This window comes from Pongo abelii, chromosome 18, assembly GCF_028885655.2.
Source record: "Pongo abelii isolate AG06213 chromosome 18, NHGRI_mPonAbe1-v2.0_pri, whole genome shotgun sequence".
In the NCBI taxonomy this organism is placed as follows: domain Eukaryota; kingdom Metazoa; phylum Chordata; class Mammalia; order Primates; family Hominidae; genus Pongo; species Pongo abelii.
Genome location: NC_072003.2, coordinates 82,341,895 through 82,367,973, shown reverse-complemented (window position 1 = coordinate 82,367,973; position 26,079 = coordinate 82,341,895). Strand labels below are relative to the sequence as shown.

The following is a 26,079-nucleotide window of genomic DNA, read 5'->3' as shown; positions in this document are numbered from 1 at the left end:
GAAGATAATCAAGAAGGACTTTTCTCCCCAGCCAGCCATTCCCCTATATCCTCCGCTAATTCACTAAAAGTTAGTGCCACCATGTCCTAACCAGGACAGCAACAAGGAAGAAAAAAACCCAGGATCAGTCATTTTGACAGGAATGGATTCAATAAAATTTGGGTGGGAAATGATATTTTTCCTGTTGGATATATTTTATAACTGTAGGTTATATTTTACTTTACTTTTTAAAACACACAACTTCTAAATTACACTGGCTACACCTGACCTCTATTAACCCCTGGAAGCTTTACATATATTTTCTCAGTCCCTTTATGAAGAAGTGTTATAAGTTGGTTTCTTTCTTTTATTTCAAATAAGGAGAATGATGTTGATAAAGCTCACCCACTTAAATCCACATGATGGATGGAAAAAAGCCATGGCCTTTATTGATAAAGAAAGCCCGTGTGGCCCTTATCCAATGTGGACAATTATCTCCTCTCTCTTTCTCTTTACTTCTCCCTGGAGGTTTAATGGGATAAGTGGCTGTCTGCTTTTTAAGAGGGCTACCTGCTGTCACAGAATCCCCAATTGTTTTCACCGAAGTACATTGGTAGTGTTTTGAGATGTCGTGTACTTGATATTTTCCTTTTCAGCCTAGTAAGCCCTTTGGAATCTTTCAAGATAAAACCATTTCATAAATGTAGCTGTATTACAGAGTAAAATGCTTTATAGGGGACTTCAAGGAAATGACATCAGCCTATGCCTCTCTTTTATGGAGCGCCACCATTTAGATTGTTTTATTAATACAGAGCAGGCCCACTATGGATTTATGAGATCTCAGTGATCCCCACTCCTTTTTCTCTTTGGCCTGTGTTCCTGTTCCAGTGTCTGAGGGTCATACTGTACAAACCCAGAGTCACGGCATTGTGCACACAAAGTGACTCGGGAGGTCTCAAAAGCCTGCAGCCCCACCGGGCGTTGGTGTTCCCTGTGTGAACAGTGGCGTGTGGGACTCCCACAAAGAAGTCACTGATGTTGCACTGCTGAGTCCAACTGTGAGAGCAGGCTGGGGGTCTCTGTTCTCCGACCTGGTTTTCCGGTGCCCTTGCCATTGCTCCCGTAGCATCATGAGTACAAAGGCTTCAGAAGTCAGGCAGGAAAATGCTGTTCCCCTGGGCTTCCCATGCCAAGGGGAAATGGGTACTTCATGCATGTCACTAACACATACAGAGTAATCATCCAGCTTTATGGACTGCTTACTGTGCACGGGGAATTGTAACAGGTGTTGAGGATTTAGGGGGGAAATACGAAGCAGATATGCGCTCTGTCCCCATGGAGCATACTTCCTCATGGGGAAGTCAGGTTTAAGTAAATCATTACAGAATGAGTTATATAATTACAGTTATATAAGGGGAAGACAGACTATGGGAAAATGGAAGAGGAAACAGACTCACTTAAAATGTGGAGTTAGAGGGGAGTGTGTGAGGATGTGATACGGTGAAACCATAGGATGTAGGGGACAGGGATCATGTAAGAGGTATTGAGAAAGGACATTCCTTGCTGGTACTTTATTTCCAGTTATTTCTTTTCTTTTCTTTGAGACAGAGTTTCACTCTTGTTGCCCAGGCTGGAGTGCAATGGTGCAATCTTGGTTCACCACAACCTCTGCCTCTCAGGTTCAAGCGATTCTCCTGCCTCAGCCTCTCTAGTAGCTGGGATTACAGGTGCCCACCACTATACCTGGCAATTTTTTTGTATTTTTAGTAGAGATGGGATTTCACCATGTTGGCCAGGCTGGTCTTGAACTCCTGACCTCAGGTAATCTGCCCGCCTCAGCCTCCCCAAGTGCTGGGATTACAGGTGTAAGCCACCATACCTGGCCTATTTCTTTAACATCATATATGTTGGCTACAAGGATAAAGATCAGGAAGTTTTAGGTATTACTAGAAAAATATACAAATGATCATTTGTTAATTACAAATAACTTTTACAAAAGAAAGAAAAATAATTACACATTTTACTAAATTATTATTTTGCTTATATATCATTTCCCTAATCTAATTTTTTTAAAGATATGTGTCTTGGGTTCTAGGTCATTAGTGACCATTAGTAAATGAAATTATTAAAAGTTTAAGTTTGTTTCTATTTCACACGTCTTGCATTTCACAGCGAATCAAGCTCAGTACTGTTACAAGATATTGACACCTTGAGACCTGAAAAACCAAAAAATTTAATGAAACAACCAGTTTTCAGAAATGAAATGTGGACAGAAGAATCATCACTGGGTGTGTTGCTTGACCTTCATGACTTCCCTGCCCTGGCCAGGGGTTCAGAGTTTCACCTGCATCTTTGTCAGATTCTCTTCTAGATCTTCCTACCCCGACTCCCGTCTGTCTTCAGCCTTATGAGTTGCATGCATCCTATCCCTTCTCATGGACCCCATCTCTCCTAATGTGCTTTGTTGAATTTTGCAAACAAAGGCACAGGCATCTGTATCAGTTTCCTATTGCTGCCATACCAAATTACTACAAACCTTGTGGCAAAAAACAATAGGGATTTATTCTCTCATACCTCTGGAGGCCAGAAGACCTAAATCAAGGTGTCAGCAGGGCCACGCTTTTTTGCAAGTCTCTAAAAAAGGATCCTTCCTTGCTTCGTCCACCTCCTGGTGGCTCTGGGAATCCTTGGCTTGGGGCCATACTGCTGTAATTTCTGCCTCTACGGTTATATCACCCTCTCCCCTGTGTATCTGTTTTCCTCTATGACTCTTACAAGGCCACTTGAAATTCAATTTAGGATACACTCAGATAATTCAGGATTATTTGATCTCAAGACCCCCAACTTAATTACCTCTGCAAAGACTCTTTTGCCAAATAAGCTCACATTCACTGGCTCCTGGGATTTGACATGGATGTCTTCCAGTGGGCCACATGTCATAGCATCTATGTTATTTTACCATGGATTTACATCCAGGAAAGGGGTGTTTCCCAGGGCTTCCATAAGACTAGGGTTTCTCCACCTTGGCACTATCGATGTTTGGGGCCGGATAGTTCTTTGTGGTGGAGGCTGTCTAGTGCATTGTAGGAGGTTGAAAAGCATCACTGACTTCTACCCACTAGATGCCAATGGCAGCCCCCATCCCAACTGTGACAACCAAAAGTCTCCAGACATTGCCTTTTATCCTCTGCAGAGGCCAAATCACCCCCACTTGAGAACCAAAGACAGGATCAATTAGCACAGTACCATAGACCAGTTTGTTCTCATTCCTGGCTGTACGTTGGAATAGCATGGGTAACTCTGAAAAATACTGAGAGCAGAGTCCACCCTAGAGGGTCTAATTTGGTTAGTCTGGGGTAAGGGACAAGTACCAGTAGTTTTTGTTTTGTTTTGTTTTTTTGTTTTTTTTTTTTTTAAGTCCCCTGCTTATTCTTAGGGACAAAAGACTGTGAATTGCTGATAAAGACAGTAGGGGCCTCATAATAATTTGTTCAATTGCAGGAAGCTCATTTCAACTCTTTTGCAAATCATTTGGGGCCTTCATTTTATTATGTATTGAGAAGATTTACCCAGTGGAAAGAAGCCTAAAGAAAAGAAGAACATATTACTTCCTCTCTCCTCTCCATTTCCCCAGAACCACAGGTTAGTGATGTTTCCTTTTCCAAGGATGGCCTCTGAGGTGGGCATCTGGGAAAAAGAAGGGTGGCTGTAAGCCAAAGACTTGGGTGTTAGGCCTGGCTACCCAGTCTCCTCATTGACTTGTGGTGGAAAGTCCCATTTCATCTCTGGGCCTCAGTGTCCTTGTTGGGAAGGTGGAATGTGAGCTGGGATGAAGCCTGAGTCGGATTCAGCTGCTCCGTGCTGGCGACAGCTCAGGGGGTGTGGGGAGGCAGTGGCAGTTGCAGAGTCATGTGGCTATCGATAGATCCATAGAAACGGAGCATCTGCTTTGGCCCTCAACTGTAGCTCACAGGAGACGCTGCCAAGGCAGAATCCAATGTGGAACATTCCAGCAATGAAAAAACTATCCATATTTTGTATTACCCTTTTTACCCCTCCAAATCACAGTATAAAACAGAAACATGTGTACTAAAAATGATTTGTATGGAATTCTTCCTAGAATTAAAAATCACAATAGACTTGTTTGTATTAACAATAATTTTTTTAAAAGATTAAAAAAAATTACGACCTTGTTACAGACAAACGAAAGACAAACCTTCTCTATGATGTGCTTATGCAAAGGAGTTCCCTAGAAGATATCAGAAATGAGCCTCTATGAGACTTGGGTGCCCAGTGCCCTTTGTTTCTGCTTTGCACGTTCTTGTGGTTACCATACCTGCTATACTGAAATGGAAACTGAAGATGCTATTTTGTTTGTGAAGCCCAGAAGGTGAAAAAAGATTGTTCTTGAGATCAAGTGGATAGCTTTTGCCTGTGATTATGCCATGCTTTGCATCGGGCATATTTATAGACATAGTCCTTTTCCACTTTCTCTCCAGCTTCCCACATCTCCCCTTGGCTCCAGACTCTTATTTCTAACCACCCACTCAAGGTTTCCACTGTAGAATTTAACAGGCACTCATCTCTTTCCCATGTCAGCTCCCACCCCTGTCCTCCCATTATCAAGACAAACAGATCCATCATGAACCACCATCCTCAAGCCCAAAGCATAGAAATCCTCCTTGAATCTTTTCTCCTAATTTCCACAAACAATTCTGCAGCAACTGTCAATTGTATCATCAATATATGTCCCTTATCCTACTGCTTCTCATCATCTCAACCACACCCACCCATGCTTTGACTCTCTGTCTCACCTCTCACCTGAACCCCTGCAGAGGCTCCCTTCTGATCTCCCTGCTTCTGCATTTGCCCTCCCTACTGGCATTCTTGATCCATCATCCAGAGAATGTTTTTAAAACATGAATAGGATTGCATCACCTTACTGCTCAAAACTCTTCAATAGAATGTAAAATGGTATAGCTGCTCTGGAAAACAGTTTAGCAATGTTTTTTTAAAAATAAAACAACACATGCAATTATATAACCCAGACATTGCCCTTTTGGGCAAATTCACCTCAAAGAATGAAAACTTCCATTAAAACAAAAATCTGTACACAATTGTGCATAGCTGCCGTACTCATAAATGCTAAAACTGGAAGCAAACCAGATGTCTTTCAGCAGGTAGATGGTTAAAAACAACAACAACAGTGTGGTACATCCATGCCATGCAATACTACTCAGAGATATAAAGGAACTTATAAACTTATATAGCAAATAGAACCTATGCAGGTGGAATTTGGGTTGTTAATCAGCTGACCTTAAGAAGAGGCTCCTAACTTACCCAGGTGAACCCAATGCAATCACAAGGGTCCTGAAAAGTAGAGACGAAGGTGGAAAAGAGTGCAAAGGAGATGTAACTACTCAGAAAATGGCTGGAGAGATGCAACTTTTGTGGCTTTGAAGATGAAGGAAGGGGCTGTGAGCCTCTAGAAACTGGGAGAGGGAAGAAAGTGGATTCTGCCCTTGGGCCTCCAGAAAGGAACCAAAGCCATCCAGACATCCATGGGTTGCTTTAAGCCACAAATTTTGTCGTAAATTATTACAGAAGAAATAGAAAACTAATACAAGAGGCAAAATATCATTTGCCAGCACCACCCCCCCCCCGCCGCCAATCACCATGCAGGTTTGAGTGAAATGAATGTCCTTTAATTATATTGCCATAACCAATGCTTTCCTGTGTCTGTCATCTTTTTAAACAAAACATGAGTTTGAAATGTAGAAAAGATTCAGGAAGGTAAACATGAATTGTAAAGTAGAGGCTTTCCAAATAACAGGGGAAATTTTCTTGTTGTGTATGTGCCACAACTGTGAAAGATAATTATTTCTATCCAAAAGGGAAATGTCAGGTATTGGTTACAGCTGTCAGATCATGAACACTGCTGGGGAAGCCTTGTTCCTCGCCAAAATACTGTCTGATGTAGACTTCAGCAACAATGTAGAAGTCTAAGCACGTTGTAAATTTGATCTTCAGTCTTCTCTTTTTGCACCAGGAAAACCTTGGGGGTAGATTTCATTCGTTCATAAGCACTTTAACATCTTGCCAGGTGGAAGGTTCCATTCAGACCTCAGGCTGAGTACTCACCCAGGTGAATGCACTTGAAGGCCTTTGGGCACGGCGTGCATTGCATCGTTGGCCCCAAGTTAACCGTCTCTCCTTCCTGCTTTTCACCTGACTGCTACTGGTCCCTGAAGACAATGGAGCCTATGACCTGTGGCTGGTGACTCCTGGGTCAAGTGCCTCCTAAATGAATGTTTTGAACTTCGACTTCTCTACAGAGCTTCAGACCTGGCTATCTAATGCCTGTTTAATATCTCCATGTGTGAATCCCTTGACCACTCAAATTGACCATGCCTAACGTTTTACTCATTGTCTTCCTCTCAAGCCCTCTCTCCTCCCCCACTGCGTTTTCCATCTTGGTGAACCATTCTATCAAATAATCAAATTTTTCAGGATAATTTTGCTACATTTCTATCTGGGCCATCTCCCTGACACTGGACTATCACTAGGTCCTTTCCATTATGCCTTCTAAATTTTTCTTCACTGCAGCCTCTCCTTTCTATCCCTACTGCCTCTGCTGAAATTCATGCTTAAATGGGGGAATTTAAGTCAGCTCATATTTATCAAGCATGAATGATATATCAGACACTGTTTTAAGCACCTCTAGGTGAAGCATCTCAGCTATTCCTCCATGGAAAATTGTTAAGTACGTATTCAAGTTATTCTCATTTTTAGAAGCAGAGGTTGGTGCTAAGAGAGGTCAAGAATCTTTTCTAAGATTTGACAGCCAGGAATGGATAGAATTGGGATTTTAGGTTAGGTATGGCACAAAGCAGACTCTGAGTACTTAGTTACTAATCTGTGAGTTTACTAAGAGAAAGACAGAGCTGTGGTCCCTCATCCACCTCTGCCATCTCTCAGACAAGCGTGGATACCTTAGACCAAGTAGATTAAGAAGAAAGTGAAGAGGAGTCTTCCACAGGACTCCTTTTGTCTTGCCTTATGAAGAAATAAACACTGGCAAAATTATGAGTGCACATTTTCCAGCTATCATGTCTCCAAAAGAAGCAATAATTGGTCATAGCGGAAAAAGTTTAAGAGCTATTAATTGTAGTAATACTAGAGATCATTTATTAAGTGCTCATCATTGGCCAGGCATTTCCTAGACAATTTCTAGATATTATCCCATTTAATGCATATAACATCCTTGTGGGAAAATAAAGCTCAGAAAACTTAGGGAATTTGTAAATATCACAATAATAAGTGATTATGCATCCAGACATTTCTGAGTCCAAAGCTGGTGTTCTTAATCACTAAAGTATACTGCCCTGCACATTTGTTCAGCACAGAGGGTGGATTCAGAAGATAGCAGGGGGGCATGTACATGTTATGGGTACTTGGGAGGCACTTGACTTCTCTAAATTGTATCATTTGTAAAGAGGGCATGCTATTGCCAACATACTAGTGGCCTTTATCTATCTTGAACTTCCAATATCTGACATTGTTGACTTGGAAATTTGTTTAGTTAGAAAAAAATGGTGTGATTCCAGTGCCCCTAACCCTGCCAGGATTGCCATGTTTGGAAGGAAAATGTACTTATTTCTTCGGATTAGTTTTACATAAAATAATTACCAGAAACTTCTATTTGTCCCCCAAAGAAAGACCGATAACTCTTGATTTTCCATGCAGCTAGATTTAGTCATATGGTCAACAGCTCACCAAGAAGATGTGAGGAGAGGTGGTAGATGCAACTTTCCACTTGTATATTTCAAGAGAAAGGATATGGCTCCCCTTTCCCCTTTCCCACTTACTGGGATAAGATGTGGATGTGGTGGTGAGTTGCCTGGGGTCATGAAGACACAGGATACATTCCACAAATGCCAGAAAATAAGAGGGAACCCAGGTTTTAAAGATTCAGCCTCCTACACATCTCTCAGACAGATTTATGTCTCTCCACCCCTGTCTCCACTTGGTCTCTAAGTGACACAGTGGGGCCACCATGTCTATCTAGAACTGTTCCTGCCTGAATCATCACTTGAGAGAGTAATATGCATCTATCTTATTGAAGCCACTGACATTTGAATCTTTGCTATGGCATCCAAACCCATATCCTAATTAATAGAAATCCACTGAAACACAAGTTATTGAAAAAGTACTTTTCAAAGCTCATCTTATGCAAACTTTCCAATGTGAAAGAACCCGGCACATTCTAGGGATAGTAAGAGATTTGGTTTGGCTCTGCTCAACATAAGCATCTGCTAAGGGAGTGGGTAAAGATAAAACCAGAGAAGTCATCAGGGGCTGGGTCATGAAGGACAGGCTCTGCTGTGTTAAAGAAAATGGACTTAAACTTGGGGGTAATGATGATCCAAGATGAGTTCCAAACGGTGTGGCAGGATACACCTGAGCTTGAAAATAATCCTTCAGCTGCCATTTGGAGCAAGGCTTTGATGTGTTAAAGAAAATGGACTTAAACCTGGGGGTAATGATGATCCATGAGGAGTTCCAAAGGGTGTGGCAGGATACACCTGAGCTTGAAAATAATCCTTCAGCTGCCATTTGGAGCAGAAATTAGAGATTAAAGACTAGAATTAGGAAGAAAAGTTTGCAAGCAAGAGATAATGGTGGTTTAGATTTAGGATGAAGATGAGGATAGAGAGAAGCAAATCTGTCAGAGAGAAGTAGAAGGTTAAATGATGAAGACCCGCCTGACTGGTGGATAGGTGAGAGAAGCCTGCAGAAACACCAAGAATCATGCCCATGTTTGTGGTTTTGGCAACAGCACGGTGAGTAGCACCCTTAATTTGCTAAAATAGAAAGCATACACTGGAAAAAAATGTTTGGGGCTGGGTTGAGGGTAGAGGTTGGTGGGGAGATTGAGTTTAACTTTGCACTTGTAGAGTTCGATGAGCTATGGGACATCCAAGAGGCAGTGTCTAGTACACAGAGTTAAAAAAAATAAATCCAAGACTGAATGTCAGTGATGACACAGACTCTTGCATATTTCATAGTAGTATTTGATTATGCTAGGTGGAGGACACACCTAAGGCATTCTTTTTCTCTTTATTTACACTGCAAATCTCTCCTGGAGAAGAGGTTTTCCACTTCTTTCTTGTGTGGCATTTTAGAGCAGAACTTGCCTTAGATTCAGGGTGAATTATAGGAATGCAGTAGCTGCTTGCAATGAAGAGAATCCCAGCAATGACTAAATGCTGTATCTTCTAGTGCAGTTTCCTTCAAAGTTTATTTTTCTCTAATACAGTTGTATCTGTTTTTGTCCCCCCACTGTATTCACAGCACCTAACACAGTGACTGATTCACAGTAGGTGCCAAATAAAAACAAAAACGAATGCATGTTTAATGAACTGCCACCTGTATATGCTTTAAAATCTAGCTACTTAGAAACTGCAGGCCAAAAATGTTTTTGATGAAAGCATGCATCACTACACCCAGTAGGGTTAACCAGACAACCCATAATCATAAACTAAATGGATAATTATGAAGCTAAAGTATTAATCATTTATAAGTAAAAAGCAAGTACAGGCATTAAAATCCAGGACCTACTCAACTCTGATAATGTACCAATAACATCCTTCTTAAATGTTTTAGGAATTCTGGAAATCTATGTCTGCAAGTGCCTGATGGTGATTTTTCTCCTTTGCCAAACAGTGTAAGGCAGGCATCTTGCTTAATTAAACAGCAAATTAAAATCATCAATAAACTCTAAGACTGCTTGGAAAAAGAATCTGGCAGTTCCTCAAAAGGTTAAAAATAGAGTTGCTGATAACCTAGCAATTCTAATCCTAGGTAGGTACATATCCACACCAAAGCTCATAGGCATATTTTCATAGCAACATTATTCAAAATCGCCCCGAAGTGGAAACAACTAAAATGTCCATCGAGCAATGAATGAACAAATGTGATATATCCAGGCAATGGAATATTATTTGGCAATGCAAAGACTGAAGTATTGATACATGCTACAACAGGGATGAACCTTGAAAACACTATCCTAAGTGAAAGAAGGCAGGCACAAAAGATCAGATATTATATTCAGTTTCTATAAAATGTCCATAAAAGGGAATGAAACAGAGACAGAATGAGATTTTGTGGCTGCCAGGAGCTGAGGATGTAATGGTGGAAAATGGGGTATGACTCAGGGATAGTGTTGTTTTTTTTTTCCAGGAGATTTAAAAAATATTCTAAAGTTCACTGTGGCGATGGTTGCACAATTCTGTGAATAGACTGAAAACCATGGAGTTGTACACTTTAAACGAGTGAATAGTATGGTATGTGAATTATATCTCAATAAAGCTGTTGTTTAAAAAAATCTCTAAGAACAAGCGCTCATTTGGTACATTACTGGACATTGGTAGCCTTCAGACATAGGCAGCAAAAAAATTCTTTGGAAGAGCACACCATCACAAGTGCTTTGTGACTCTGGATAAGTTATTTCAACTCGTGAAGTCTTGGCTTCCTCTCTTGTGGGACAGAAGTGCAGCAGGTGCTGTTGGTGTATGCTCACATCCTTGTGCGTCACCAGAGGCTTTCTGGAAACCCCTGTATCTCTGTACCTGAGGGCTTTCTCTAGCCACCGGCACATGCTCGGCCCCTTCCCTTCCACAGGGTGAACTGGAAGTTCCGGGAAGTCGACTTCCCTGAAAGCGGCTCTGAACTAATTACAAACAGGAGTCGGAAGAGCAATACCTAGCTTCCTCACTGGTTGTGTGGTACAACTCAAAGGTGTGTTCTACACTATCCCCAGACATGCCAAGGGGGTTGGCATCCCAGGTGCCCACAGAGACAACCTGCCATTCGATGCATCCTGGTGTTGCCTTCCTTGCCTTCCCCAGCTGACTTTCCTCATTCCCTACCAGTGCTTCTTGGCATTACCTCCCAAATAAACTATCCGGGCACATAAATGTCTGAGTCTGCTTCTGAAGGAGACCAACCTGAAATAAGGGATAATCAGAGCGCATTCCTCCTAGGTCTATTGGAAGCAAGAAATAAAATATTACATGGAGAGCATTTCAGCACTATGTCTGGCCACTTAATAATTGTTACCTATTATCATCATTATTATTGTTGTTGTTATTACTAAAAACAAATAATTGACTGGAATTGTTTATCAGATCTCGGCCCATCTGGAAGCCTGTCTTGGCTTTCCTACATATGTGAGACATGCCAAGCTGGTATTGTGCTTATTATTTCACCACTGAGCACCCAGTTCATTATTTTCCATCCAATTGACTCCAGGTTTTCAAAGACTTTATCTAGCAAACTGCACAGATTAAGTAATAATTTATTTTCTCATCCATGTTTTATTAATCAAAGGCACATATAACTGCCAATCAGAGCTGCTGATCAGAATTAAATTACTAAGTTCACCAAGCAGAGCTAATATCATTTCAGTCAAAAGCAAAACATCTTGATGTTTTTGTTTGTGAAGCTTTATCACTGTAAAAGTAAGATTATATTAGATTTTCTGAAATGTTTAAAATAACTTGCAGACCTTCATTGCCACCATCAGGGTCTCCTAAGACCTAGAAACCCCATGTTGGTCATTGCTGATCTAATAAACCAAAATTCATTAAGAAGTATATCTGTTTTTGCTATAAAAATTGGAGCAATAAAACCTTTATGGCCATATTTGGCAATAACCTTTTTGTATATGATGAGAAAATAAAGGATAAATGGATATTTAGTAATGTATTTTTTATCTTGACCTTTTCACAATGAAATATCCGCAAATCTAAGAGAGGCTGGATTACACTAAGATGCTAGCCCACGCCAAGTTTCCTGCTATAATATCAAGAGATCATAGTCTATGAGGAAAAAGAAGGAGAAAGAAATAAGCGGGTTGGAACAGTACAGCAAAGGGGATATCTAATTCTCTATTACTTAACACAAATGGCACTTGCTGGCAGTATGTTCATAAGCAGATGTGCTGAGTACATTTGCTTAGCCCTCTGAATTTACCCTCCCTTCTATACCCTGCTCTGTCCTTGGGCAGAGCACCTGGCAGCCTTGTCTTCTGGTTTCCAGCTGGCTTCAGTAAATTAGAAGCACTAGTGAGGAATCAGAGGTAGAGGGAGAACAAGACAGGGTGTCAGTTCTCCTGGTTTTCTTCCTAAGGCTTCATACAGATAAGCATCTTGTGGCACCAGAGAGTAGAGAATGGTGGACAGTGGACCTGGAGGGGCCAGTGGGCTGCAGTTGGCCCACCAGGATTCCTAATATGTAAAATAAACACCAAAAAGTTCACAGGGTTTGTATGAGAATTGAATCATCTGATCCACAGAAAATTGATCACATTGCCTAGCATGTAATAAGTAAACAGATATTAGCTACTGTTATTATATTCAAGGATCTGTAGAAAAGTTATGGTTATTCTCTGCTTTTTGAAAAGCAACAAGCACTGTTTCTCCTATTGTAGGGATCTGAACTCACATTAAAGCCATCACTGCTCTAGGCAAGAGGATAACTTACCTGCATGAATGCTAGCCAACACTCATTGAAAGCTTACTATTAACCAGGGACTATGGTAATTACTTTCCAAGTGTTGTCTCAGCTTTGCGTAGTAGAAATACCATAGCCAATGAGGTTTATCAGAGGTGCAATGATTGTTCATTGAAAACTCGGGCTAGCAGGAGTAAGAAAGCTGCCTACGCTCAGATGGTACATGATAGGTAGAAGTGGCACTTGAACTCAGGCCCATGCGCTTCTCAGGCAGCACCCACGTTCTCCTGTTAACAAGAGACCAGTTCTTCAAAGTGAATCCTGAGCCACTTGATGGGCAAGGAATCAGGTTGTCTGAGTGTGGAAAAATGTCTATGCATTTATCATTGTCAAAACTCCTTTCGAGAAAATGTGAAGTAATTGTACATTTAATTCAGCCCCAGCACAACACAATGTTCCAGTGAAGCATATAGCCAAGTGACATGTGTTGAGATGACGACCCTGTTGGGAGGGAGTCTTGCAAACCTCGCACTAAAGAAAAATGACAAACACACACATGCAGTGGTTTATGGGGCTCATCTCTTTGTTGCACTTCTGTGGCTCCTGGGAGAGAAATGGAACACTTAGGAAGACATACTGAGCCTTGTGATTCCCATGGGTGTACGATAGCTGAGCCAGTGTGTGAATTTATGTCCTTGAATATTCATCAAAATCCCCAGGGGGAGACAGTTATGGACATCAGAGATAGCCTGGGTCCATGATGAATGGACCCTCTCTTTGGAGTTACCTGGGCCTCCCTCCACTTGAGCCAAGCCTGGGAGAGTTGTGGGGAGCACATGGCAGCCCTGTAAATGCTGGCAGTAAGGAAACTCCTGCTTGGGCATCTCAACAAAATAGGACTCATTGCCATGGACGGAGCTCATGCAGTGGTCTCGCATAAGAACCTAAATGTGGTTCTTTTAGATGATGCCAGCGTACCCAACGCCCCCATGGTAAGCTGTGTCCTGGGCTTGGGAGGAGATGAAAAGTCCTTTCCCACTTCAGTCTTACCCATGCAAATAGCTGAATATCAGGACCCATTTCTTGTATCTATACCTCCAGCTCAGGATAGAACATCTTATAGGAAGCAGATATCAATTGATATTTCTTTCTGAATCAATGAAAAGCCACTTCTTCTTTGAGAGCACAGGCAGTCTTTCCTCTCCAGAGATTGGGATGGGGTGAGGGATGTGGGGGAAGGAGATACTCTCTTGCCAGCTCACAGTCTGACAATGATTCCACTGACTTTTGTAGGGGACAAAATCCTCACACATGTACACAAGCACACACACTTGCACATCCCTCAAAACATGGCCATTCTGACCTGTGCCCTCACTCCCTGGCCATTGAAGATTGAGCCAAGGGAAGGTATCTGGGCTGAACTGGACCAATAAAATTCTTCTCGAAGATGTGAAATTCAGGACACAGAAATATGGTGATGGGCAACATCTAAGCTGAAGCATATCAGTTGGAGAGTTCCAGATTCACACATTGCAGTGCCCAGACAGGTTTGGTTTCCTTCTCTTTATGATCAGATGCTCTTTTGTGTCCAGGTGCATACAACTCTCTCACTGCTGTGGGTTTCACTGCTCACCCCTACCACCACCAAAAAAAAAAAAAAATGTATGTGGGAGTTCTAACTCTTAGTGACGTTATTTGGAGATAGGGTCTTTACAGAGGTAATCAAGTTAAAATACAGTCATGGGTAGCCCTTCATCCAGTATCACTGGTATCCTGTATTAGTCCATTTTTACAATGCTGATAAAGACATACCTGCGACTGGGTAATTTATAAAGAAAAAGATGTTTAATGGACTCACAGTTACACGTGGCCGGAGAGGCCTCACAATCATGGTGAAAGGCGAAAGGCACATCTTACGTCGGCAGCAAGCGAAAAAGAGAATGAGAACCAAGCGAATAGGCAGACCACTTATAAAACCGTCAGTTCTCCTGAGACTTACTCACTACCACAAGAACAGTATGGTAGAAACCACCCCCACGATTCAATTATCTCCTACCCGGTCCCTCCCATAACACGTGGGAATTATGGGAGGTACAATTCAAGATGAGATTTGGGTGGTGACACAGCCAAACCATACCATGTCCTTACAAAAAAAATGGGAGATTTGGACTCAGAGGCCAACATAGACACAGGGAGACTGGCATGCAAAGGGAAGGTTGAGATTGGGATGATGCAGCTACAAGCTAAGGAATGCCAAAGGTTTCTAGCAAACCTCCAGAAGCTAAGAGAGGCATGAACAGATCCCCCTCACAGCCCTCAGAAGAAACCAGCCCTACCTACACCTTGACTTTAGATTTCCAACCTCCAGAACAGATTGACAGGAAATTTACTCTGTTTAAGGCACCCAGTTCGTGGCATTTTGTTATAGGAGCCCTAGCGAACTAAGACACACCTCAACAATCTTCTTTCTTCCCTTTCCTTACCTGCTTGATACTAATCATAGTGAATTCTTTTTGCTTGCAACCAAGAGAAATCTAACAGATACCCCAAGTAAACCACAGTGAACACAGATTCTGACTTCAAATGAAGCATCCAATTGGTCAGGATCTTGAACTCAGGATCCTGGCTTTTATCAGTCACTATAAGATTAATTTTGAGTCTGTAAAGCAAAGCAACTTATAATTAACACAAAGAGGCTGTAACACAGAAACCACGGAGATGCCCTTAGACCAAAGAGGTGGTAACTAGAGAACATTCTTTTTCAGACAGAATGGGTTGAGCAAAACAATTTGCTATAAAAAAAAAAAGTTATATTTCTCTGACTGTTGCTAGCACATGGTAGAAAACAAAGAAGCTCTTAAAGGCAAATAAGTTGGTTTTTATCTCACCCAGTATTATAGAAAAGATCATTATAAAAAACAAATGCACGCATTGAAATATTGACCCTATTAAGAATTGTCAGGACATCCCCATTTAGGGGTTGAATTGTGTCCCCCTAAAAGAAATGTCCAACTTCTAACCCCTAGTATCTGCAAAAGTGACCTTATTTGGGAATAGAATCTGTGCACATGTAATCGAGTTAAGAGGAAGCCATTAGAGTGGACCTATTCCAGTATGCGTGGGGTCCATATAAGAAGAAAATGCCATGTGAAGACAGAGACACAGGGAGAACACTGTGTGAGGAACAAGGCAGAGATTGCAGTGATTCAGCTACAAGCCAAGGAACACCTGGGGCTGCCAGAACCTAAAAGAGGTAAGGCCGAATCCTTCCCTAGACACTCTGAAAGTAGTGTGGCCCTTGCCAGCACTTTGATTTCAGACTTCTAGCTTCCAGAGCTGTGAGACAAGTAGTTTCTGTTTTAAGTCACCCAGTACTTTTTCATGTCAGCCCTAAGAAACTAATATATCTCCTCATTTGAAATCTCTTTGGGTCATGAGGGGGTTTACACAGGGTAATTTGCCAAAGATTTGAAAACTCTCTCACAATGTAGAGTTGAAAGATGTTCACAGTCATTGAATTTTCTATAGTAAGTTTGAAAGTGCTATTACTTACAAGGTCTGGATCAGATATATATCATGAAAGTAAGTAAACTTTGTCTTTCCTTCTGGTCCTCATTAAAATGTGTTCAGTAAATTGATGTCAAAATAACTAATACTCTACAATCATACTTGAACACTGGTTACATTCAAACCAGAAAGACGACTTATATGGTACTTTTTGGTGTGTTTGTAACAAAGGTTCTGCTTTTGAGTGGCGTAAAGAAGGCAACTGAGAGAAAATTTAAAAACAAGGCATTCTAAACAACATTTTGAAAGTGACTAGTAGCAGAGTTTGCATTAGGCTGTGTCCTGGAACAACTCTGTTCTTAGAATAAAAATAAAAGATTGTCATTTTGGCTGGTGGAAGAACTCTTCCTTCACTTTCCAGCAAAGATTCTTATGCCTTTGATCTTTTGATTGTTCCCAAATAATGATGTGTTTGTTCTAAAAATAATTCTTCTTCAAGGAAGAAACAGAAATGTATTTTTTGGGACTGTGATGAAGAGAGCAAACTGAACTCTAAAAGGGGGAAGAAGAGAAATCTATTGAAGGCATGCCATGTGTTAAATTTACTGCTGATGTTCCAAGAAAATCTTCCCCTAATATTTTTAGACTGAGATTAATGTATTTGCAGATCATTTTAGAATATAAAGAATCCTAAACTGAACTTCTGCTTTATTGTCTTGGTCCTAGAGTCAACCTTATGGTTTAAAAATTTAGAAAGCAGATTTGGGGGAGTAAATACATAATGTTGGCTTATCCAAATAATTTACTCAGGTGCTTTGGGAATCAAAATGGTTTTTCATTTCTTTGTTTTGATAGAAGATTAACGTTAGAGTTCCTGGCTTTATTAAGCATTGTATGACAATGTCTTTCAATGTCCATTAAAGAATGCTTAGTAGAATAAACGTTAAATTACCGTGTTACATCTCCATAAATACATGTGAAGTCCATATGAATGCCAAATGAATTCAATATGGTCATTTCTATTACAATAAATGCCAAGTGAATTCAGACCGATGAGGCACTTAAAATGTCACACACTCCCAACTAGTTCCATCATGAATTCATTACTCCCTGTGACACTCATTCTTGTCAGGGTTTCCATTTTAAATACTACCTTCAGCAGTTTATCATAAAATTCCATTTGAGGAATTGATTCTCATTGGAAATACGGGAGATAAACTCTAAGCCTGGGAAAGTAACATCAAAATAACTTGACTGTAGTTGGATTCCCACCCCTACTCCCAAACTTGCAAGCTTAATATTTGAATAAAATATCTAGTTATGGTTTTTGATATTTTATATCAAAGAAAATTAAATTTGATAAGTTTCCTCCTTGAACAAAGAGGTCTTTTAAAATGTCTCTTCGTAAAATTTACTTAATTTTGTACCATTCTTATTAATAGGCAGATGTGTCAAAATTACATACAATAAACAAATGGAAAAACTGAAACATCATAATAAGATAATTATTGTAGTCAACACAGAAGTATGGATAATATCTGATTTCATGATCTAATATTTCCATTTTTCCAGTATCATCCAAAATATCCACTTTGCAACTATAATATTTTTTAATTCTGAAACTTTATACTCTTGACCATCACCTCCTGGGTACATACTCTTGGTCACTCTTGTGTAAGAAATAAGTAGATAGACAGAATAAACACAGAAAATAGGAGGGAGAGAAAGCTGAAGAAATACAAATTGCCAGCTGACGCATTTGACATCCGAGCAGGTAGTAGGAATAACCACCTACTCTGGTTGAGGTGTGATCGATCCCTCAAGCTTAAAAATTAAAATACAAACTTGTCATTACTGACATCAACCAGCTAGCATTGATAGTAATCAGAGATAGAAATAAGGAAGAGAGATAGCCTTAAACTTTCTTACATCACACACACAGATACACACACACACACACACACAGGCATGCGCACTTATAAAGACTTTGGCCTAGTGTTATTAGCAACAATTTGATTGTATGTATCCAATCTGTTATGGCATCCTTTGTAATAAATACATATGGATTTTAAATGCAGATTCTGCTTAAAATACTTTCAACTTCACTCTAGTGATTGTATGTATAGATCATTTTGACGTTCAGTGAATTTCTAGGCATATGTATTTATGTTAGTGAACCATAAATCAGATATGTTGCCTTGAGATTTTGTTTTGTTACTGAATGAGTATGTTTTTTCTTTCTTTCTTTCTTTTTTTTTTTGAGACAGAGTTTCGTTCTGTCACCCAAGCTGGAGTGCAGTGGTGTGATCTTGGCTCACTGCAACCTCCACCTCCTGGTTTCAAGCAATTTTCATGCCCCAGCCTCCCAAGCAGCTGGGATTACAGGCACAGGCCACCACGCCAGGCTAACTTTTGTATTTTTAGTAGAGATGAGGTTTTGCCATCTTGGCCAGGCTGGTCTCGAACTCCCTGGCCTCAAGTGATCTGCCTGCCTTGGCCTCCCAAAGTGCTGAGATTACAGGCATCAGCCACCACACCTGGCCTAAATGAAGATTAAGCTTAATTTTATATGATGAAATAGGACAAGTTTAATTAGGGTGCTTGACTATCAATAAAATATTTCATAAGTAATATTGCTACTTATGTTAGAACTTACATTTTTGAGAAACTGCTGATGTTCTTCTTTCCATTATTCCATCCTTCCACCCTTCCCTCCCACATCCATTTATCCATCCCTCTCTTCCTCCTTCCTTCCATTCATCCATGTATCCATTCATCCATCCATCCATCCATTTAGTCATTAATTTAATCAACAAATATTTATGGAAATCTAGTATGTTCTACATGTTGGAAAAGACACAGGGGAGGGCAAAAGATCAGAAAGACTTATACTGCCCCCTCAAGAAGCTCAGTTGATCGGAGGAAAGAGAAATATAAAGTTATAAGACACCAGGAGAAGTACTATAAAATTCAGAATTACAAAACATATGGAAGGACAAAGGTGAAGACCACGTCCTTCCTCCAAAGAGTCGTAGAAGAATTCACAGAGGAAATGACAGCCAAACTGTGGCCATCAAAGGAACTGAGAGTGTCCCTAGGAAATGACTCAGAGGAAGAGTCTTTGGGTAGGTATTTTATCGTGACTATAACATGGTGCCTCTCCATGTGCCTAAATCACAGGAAATATTTTTTAGGATAATAATACTTTTGGCCTATCAAAACACCTTGTGTCAATGCCCTTTAAATATTCAGCAAGATGGAAGGAGTAGAGTGAAGTTTCTTTTCCTTGAAGATGGGACTTAGTATAGAAGAGGGAGTTTATCATCCTGCGGTATCTTCACAGCAAATGAGAAGGGGTGTCACCCAAAGCAAAACTAAACAAATGCGAAAAAAACCCACAAAATCCTTGATATGCAACAGGGTAATTGCCCTAAGAAGATATTTTGTTATTATTGTTATTGTTCTTCCATCCTCGTAGAAACTACCGATGGTGCAGAAAGTCGTTTCGCACCCTGTAAGGGAAAGCTCTCGGTTTCACTCAGTGGCCTAGGAAACATCATCTTAATATCCATTTCTTACTTGATCCAGGAGTGTTTCTGAAAACCTACACTGAGGCTTGACCAACTATGGTCCAAGAGCCAAATCTGACCCTTTGTTTTTTTGTATAAAGTTTTATTAGAACACAGTCATGCCCGTTTGTTTCCATATTGTCTATGGACACTTTGGGGACTACACGGGCACAGCTGAGTGATTGCCACAGAAACTTCATGGCCCACAAAGTTGAAAATATTTACTATCTTGTCCTTTGCCAACCCCTATTTACATTAAGTTCCACATGAGAAATGTCTTTGTGTTATTAAAAGCTTTCTCTACTCTGTTTTCTCCTCATGGATAACAAAAAGTATAATGACTGTTTCTATTTTTGTTTTGGCTCTCAGGAAGCTCAAAAAAAATGACAGCAATTATAAGTCAGACTGTCAGATTACCGGTATAATATATTTTATACAGTGCTACTGCCTACTTTAATTTGTATTTCCCCCTGTGTATTTTTTAAAAATTTCTCTTAACTACTTTATTGTGTGTTATTTATATACCTGCTTTACCTAATACCTTGTGAAATAAAGTAGGGAATGGAGAAGTTATAAATAGATAGATAGGTACAAATGTATCAGTCTCTGTCTGTCTCTCTCTCTCTCTCTCTTTCTCTCTCTCACCAAATAAAACAAATAAATTCACAAGGGCCTATGAAAAAATATGTATCGTTTTAGAAGGGAGCAGTAATGGGCAAGTACCCAGGCTTTCTCGACAGTGGCACTGTTGAAATTTTGGGCCAGATAATTCTGCTATGATAGGCAGTCGTGTATACTGTAGGATGTTACCACCACCCCTGGCCTTCACCCACTAGATGCTAGTCACGTTCTCCTCCCACTCCTGGTCCACACTGTCACAACAAAAAATTATCTCCAGACATTGCCAAATGTTCCCTGGGAAGCAATCCCTGACCCTCAGCCCAGTCTAGAAAAAGCAGCTCCCTTATGCATCCTCCCTTAATAACCTTCCTGACCAATTGCTCTGTTCTGTCGAGAGATCAACAATCCCATAAAGGAGTCTACCAAAGCCCACTATAGACACACAGTATCAGTAAACACGTTGAGTAGTAATCCGTTTTCCATCAGGTTAAGCAATGCCTCTGCAAGTCATACCAAAAGCCTGGGACTGGAGGATGTCATAAAACCAAATTGCATAAATGGGACTCCAAATCAGGGCCCTTCCACAGTCTGTTAATCATGCTGGACAAAGAGAGGTGAGGTTTGCCTTGTATTCTCAGTTCTCTTAGGATGATTCTCCTGATCTCTAATGACAATAATGAATTACATAATGGCTGAGTAATGAATTGGGTTATTTCCTAAGGCTGGAGATCAAGAGACATTAGATACTTAATCTCAAGGGGACTCAGTTGATAAAGGGCTATCTGAGTGCATTCACTGCAGTGGAAGCAAGACCTGAATAAGATGCCAAGGACAACATTGCCTGGGCCCTCTTTCTCAACAGGTTGCAGTGTCAGCTGAAGTTGCTAATTGCAAAAGATGCAAGAAAATGTGAAGTTACCTCAAGGATGTGGCAAGCTGATTGCTTGACAAAGAAAACTAAGTCATTATTAATCGGGTTTTGTCTTGTTTCCATCAAGCATCAAGACACTAGCTTGAGAGACATCCGTGTAATTGATTGCAGCAGTCCAAATTCTATCTCAATTGATATAGCCTGAAGGGCAAGGCCAGGTTATATTTCCTTGTTCTCCAAAGTGTCTTGGACATAATAAGTGCTCAATGAATATTTGATTGACTTGATAGGGGCTGGTGGTTTTCTCCACAGATATTGCATCAGACATACATTGCCTGATAAAAGCCAACTCATCAGTCAGAGCCTCTTATGGAAGGAAGAAAGGGCCTATTTCACCCAGAAAGGAATTCTTATGCCAATAATCACACCTTTTGTCATGAATTCTTTTTCCATTTGAGTCATATAAACTTTCACTATTGGATGCTTAGGTTTATATACGAAAAGAAAAAATCACTCACAGTGATTTCAGTCATTTTACCAAAATTATACTTTCACAGTCTATCCTGGAAAGGGTACATTATGAGAACTGATCTATTCAATACTATCATATCTGGCTTATGACGCTAAAGCAATATATAATACATAAATATGGAAAAAAGAAATTGTGCCTTTATTTCTTTTCTATGCATGAGAAAAAAAGTCTGCAACAAAGACAATTAGAATGGAAGAATGGAAGCTCAGTAAGTGGGAGATGACAATAATTATAAATGTTAAACTCTCAAATCAAATATGTAATTAAATGTATATGATTCCAAAGTGCAATTAGTCATGCACCATAAGATTTTTTGGACATGTATTGATAGTGCTAAGGCAGAGCTATCATATTAAAATGGGAATCAATTAGCTCATTCTTAGTTAGGCATACAAATAAATTCAGTTTTTCCAAGGAGGTAATCAAGGATACTGGGTAGAGCACAGACTTTGAAGTTAACCAGAACTGAGTATGAATCCAAGCATCACCACATTATAGCTCAGCAACTTTGAGCATTTGTACCTAGAGGCAATGCAGGGTCATGGGAAGAGAGTGGATCTACTGGGAAACCTGAGTTCCAGTCCCAACATTGTAACTCATCAACTCTGTGACCTTGGGCATATCACATGTTCTCTTTAAACCTCAATTTCACATCTTTACAATGAGATTATTTCACTTCTTCTTGGGCACCTTCCTTGTTTTATTGTTGTTATCTATTCCAGGCCAGTGCACATATAGCATGGTTCACATTAGCCACTCACAGGACCCATCATAAAATGAGAAAACTGCCAAATAGGGCATGCCCTAGAATGCAGACGCATGAAGTACTTCTCCACCTAAATGACACATCCACTCAGAAAGCCAACTCTGACCCTCTTCCTTTAGGTCAAATCCTCTGGCATGTGTTATAGTCTGTATTTCTATTATCAGAGCACTTATAACACAATAGTTTTAAATGCCTACATAAAAAGGAAGATGATTAAAATTTACCACCCTCATATTGGCACAAGGTTAAATATAAAGACCAGGGAAAGACAGTGTAGAAACAGATCACACATATTGGTTATTTGATTTATGGCTGCAATTCAGTGATGGAAAGGGTGATCTTCTCAATAAATTGTGCGGCAGCAACTGGAAAAATCATACATCTTGACCTCTACCTCACACCATACACAAAATTAATTTAAGATGAAAATTAATCATGAAACCTCTGAAAACCAAGCTTTTAGAAAACCTAGTGGAGAATGTCTGTGACCTTGGTGTATGCAAATATTTCTTAAACAGGACACAAGAAGCAATAACCCTAATAGGAAAAATAAATAATTAGACTTCCTTAAAATATAGAACATCTGTTTATCAAACGACACCATTAAGAAAGTGAAAGTCAAGACACAAAAGGAAGAGACTTGTAATTCATGCATCTGACAAAGACTTATATTCAGGATATATGAAGAACTCCTTGAATTACCACTGAGGGAAGTTTCTTTTAAATGGAAGAGAACTGTTATATTCTGGAGAACAACTTCCTGGGTATGAATATAAGTGCTTGAGACTGGAATTCAATGAGGGAGCAAGAATATAGAATAATCATACCATGTAATAGCCCCCATATACTGGGCAGAACATTAAGAGAAGGAGAAATGGGAACAGGGATGGAAAAAGAAAACTCGGAGGTGGTTAGAGATAGAGAGCTAGGTATAAGCAACAAAAGAAAATGTGCCTGGTGCCTGGAGGACATTTAAGAATAGCCATGTTTAATATTCCACTGGGAGTTGATACAATCTTCAAATACAACTTTCTAGAATTTCAATAAAGTGTGCTATCCACACAATGCTTTATGTAAATTTTGGCGGACAAATTAAAGGGAAGGGCTATTTTCTACACGTGGATTGTACAATGTAAAGATGATAAAGCAAAACAACGCAATAAGCAGAAGCTGATCTTAAAGCTAGGAGGGGACATTTGGTAGGTGAGTACCCACCCCCGTGAAATTCCAGAAATGTCATAGATAACACTGAGCATTCTCAAGGCATGGAACAGGGTTTTGGTCCAGTGCTATCTAGATTTCACAGAATGGGAGATCCCAGTTGGCATGCAGTTAAAGTATTTTCATTGCTCTCTCCCAACTAAAACATAAAATTCTTTGAGAGCAAATTATGTATAGGAGCCCCAAAATATTCAATAGTTAACGAATGAATACATAAATGAATGTGGATGAATGGAATTTAGGCATTTTGTTCACTCTGGTCAGCTTTCAGAGCTTCCTGATCACTTTTTTTTCAATCTCTCATTTTACTGGTGTCTTTTCATTTGACCATTTTCCTATCGTTTGCCAGAAGTTCCCAGTCATATGCTTGTTGTATTGTCCATCTACAAAGCAACATTTCAGCCCAAATGTGCACCTTCTCCATTTAGGAATGAGTTGCACTACAGCATACAGTGATTCAAACACATTTGCAAAATAATTACCCCTCTTTCATAACTGAGGCTTTTATCTGAATAAATGTTTCCCTAATAAAGCTTGCAGCTGGGTTGAGTTTGAGAAATACAACAATTAGGAGTCATGGGACAAGAGCTCAAATAAGGGTTCCCTTTAAACACCAGCATTTGCTTCCTACATCTCTGATTAGTAGGAATAGGGCCTGTATGTGCCTGCCAACACAGCACTGATTGCTAATCAAGTGGCCATGGTATGTGTGAGCAAAAGAAAATTAGAAAACAAATGTAGATGCTGATTAGTTTTCTACAAACATCTTGAAAGATGAATGAAGCAGGAACCAGCTAAGGTGAAGCAGGTAAGAAGAATCCAGCTCTCCTTGCTTTGCCAACTTTACCTGAACCAAATCTGGAAGTAAAAAAGAAACTATGGAACAAGGCATCAAACTGATTGCAAAACTCAGATGAATCTATGGAGTAATTAGTAAGGACAACAGCAACAACCACAATCATAACTGCTAAGGTTTGGACTCAACCTCACCACCGAGCAAAACAGTGATGTTCATTAGCTCATTCTGGTGTCGTAATTACTCCCTGAGGTGACTGTCAATTTTTGCCGTCTCCATTTTACAGGTGGAAAAACTGAGATTCCACAAGGGAATAATTTGCTCAAGTCAACGTATTCAAGTCACGGAACCAGGATTTATACTGATGTCTTCCTCACCATATTTCAGGCTTTGCATTTGACCTACTGATATGGTTTGGCTGTGTCCCCAACCCAAATCTCATCTTGAATTAATAATTTCCACATTTTGGGGGAGGGACCTGGTGGGAAATAATTGAATCATGGGGGCAGTTTCCCCCATGCTGTTCTCATGGTAGTGAATAAGTCTCACGAAATCTGATGGTTTTATAAGGGGAGACCCCTTTCATTTGGTTCTCATTCTCTCCTGTCTGCTGCCATGTGAGACATGACTCTGCTTCTCTTCACCTTCCACCATGATTGTGAGGGCTGTGAGTCCATTAAACCTCTTTTTCCTTATCAATTACCCAGTCTAGGGTATGTCTTTATCAGCAGCGTGAAAACGTGGCAATATACCTATAGTGGAATGAAACATATTTGAACAAGCCAAGGGGTGATAAATATTATCAACAATATTATAAGCAGCATTAGAGAAATGGGTTTAAAAAATCCAGAGATTCAAGGATGTAGGGGTAAGCTTTGCAGCCAGTGGGAACCGGTGAGGAGAAAGGACTTCTTAAAAATATCCATTCTGGAGAAGACAGCAAACAACCACACTAATAGAAGAGACCCACTGTTAACATTCAGTTTTTACATTTGCTTTAGTTAGAATATCAAACCCATACTTGAAAGAGTGTACTTGGGGATCTCACCTGAGTATTCGCTTTAGGTATGTGCGTAATTATTCATTGTTCTGTCAATAGGCCTCCCTCCCTCCCTCCCTTCCTTTCTTCGTTCCTCTCCCTCCCTCCCTCCCTCTCTCCCTCTCCCTCCCTTGCTGCCTTTTATTTATTTAATTTTTTTTGAGCTAAGGTCTTACTCTGTCACCCAGGCTGGAGTGCAATGGTGCCATCTCAGCTCACTGCAACCTCCGTCTCCCAGGCTCAAGCATTCCTTCTGTCTCAGCCTACTGAGTAGCTGGAACTACGGGTGCACACCAGCACACCTGGCTAATTTTTGTATTTTTAGTAGAACAGGGTTTCACCATGTTGCCCAGGCTGATCTCGAACCCCTGAGCTCAGGTGATCCACCTGCCTCAGCCTCTCAAATTTCTGGGATTGCAGACGTGAGCCACTGAACCCAGCCTTGTGACCACTGCTTTCTAATGCCGTTTTCCACAGCAGAGGAGATGCTGTCAGTGTCTTGCCAAATTCCTCAGACTGCACCCCACTTCACTGTGCTCCAGACAACCTCCCATTGTAGGATGTGCAGTTCTGTGCCTGAAGGCTTATCTCAGAACCACAGAAGACAAATCTTCCTGTGTATGTGGCAGGTGTGATGCCCCTCTGGTTGGAAGTGTTCCCAA

The 26,079-nt window shown here is 40.4% G+C and overlaps 1 protein-coding gene and 1 long non-coding RNA gene across 4 annotated transcripts in view; one reads left to right on the top strand and one right to left on the bottom strand.

Annotated features, from left to right (window-relative positions):
- LOC129050854 (uncharacterized) overlaps positions 1 to 5,707 on the top strand; it is a 33,199-nt gene extending 27,492 nt beyond the window's left edge. For all 3 annotated transcript variants that reach the window (XR_008514714.1, XR_008514715.2, XR_008514712.2), the window contains 3 exons: positions 2,152 to 2,267; positions 3,481 to 3,621; positions 4,179 to 5,707. This is a non-coding gene — a long non-coding RNA (uncharacterized LOC129050854). The remainder of the gene's footprint in view (positions 1 to 2,151; positions 2,268 to 3,480; positions 3,622 to 4,178) is intronic.
- Positions 1 to 26,079, bottom strand: part of CDH13 (cadherin 13) — a gene marked incomplete at its 5' end in the record, with an annotated part of 1,173,335 nt that overhangs the window by 834,807 nt on the left and 312,449 nt on the right.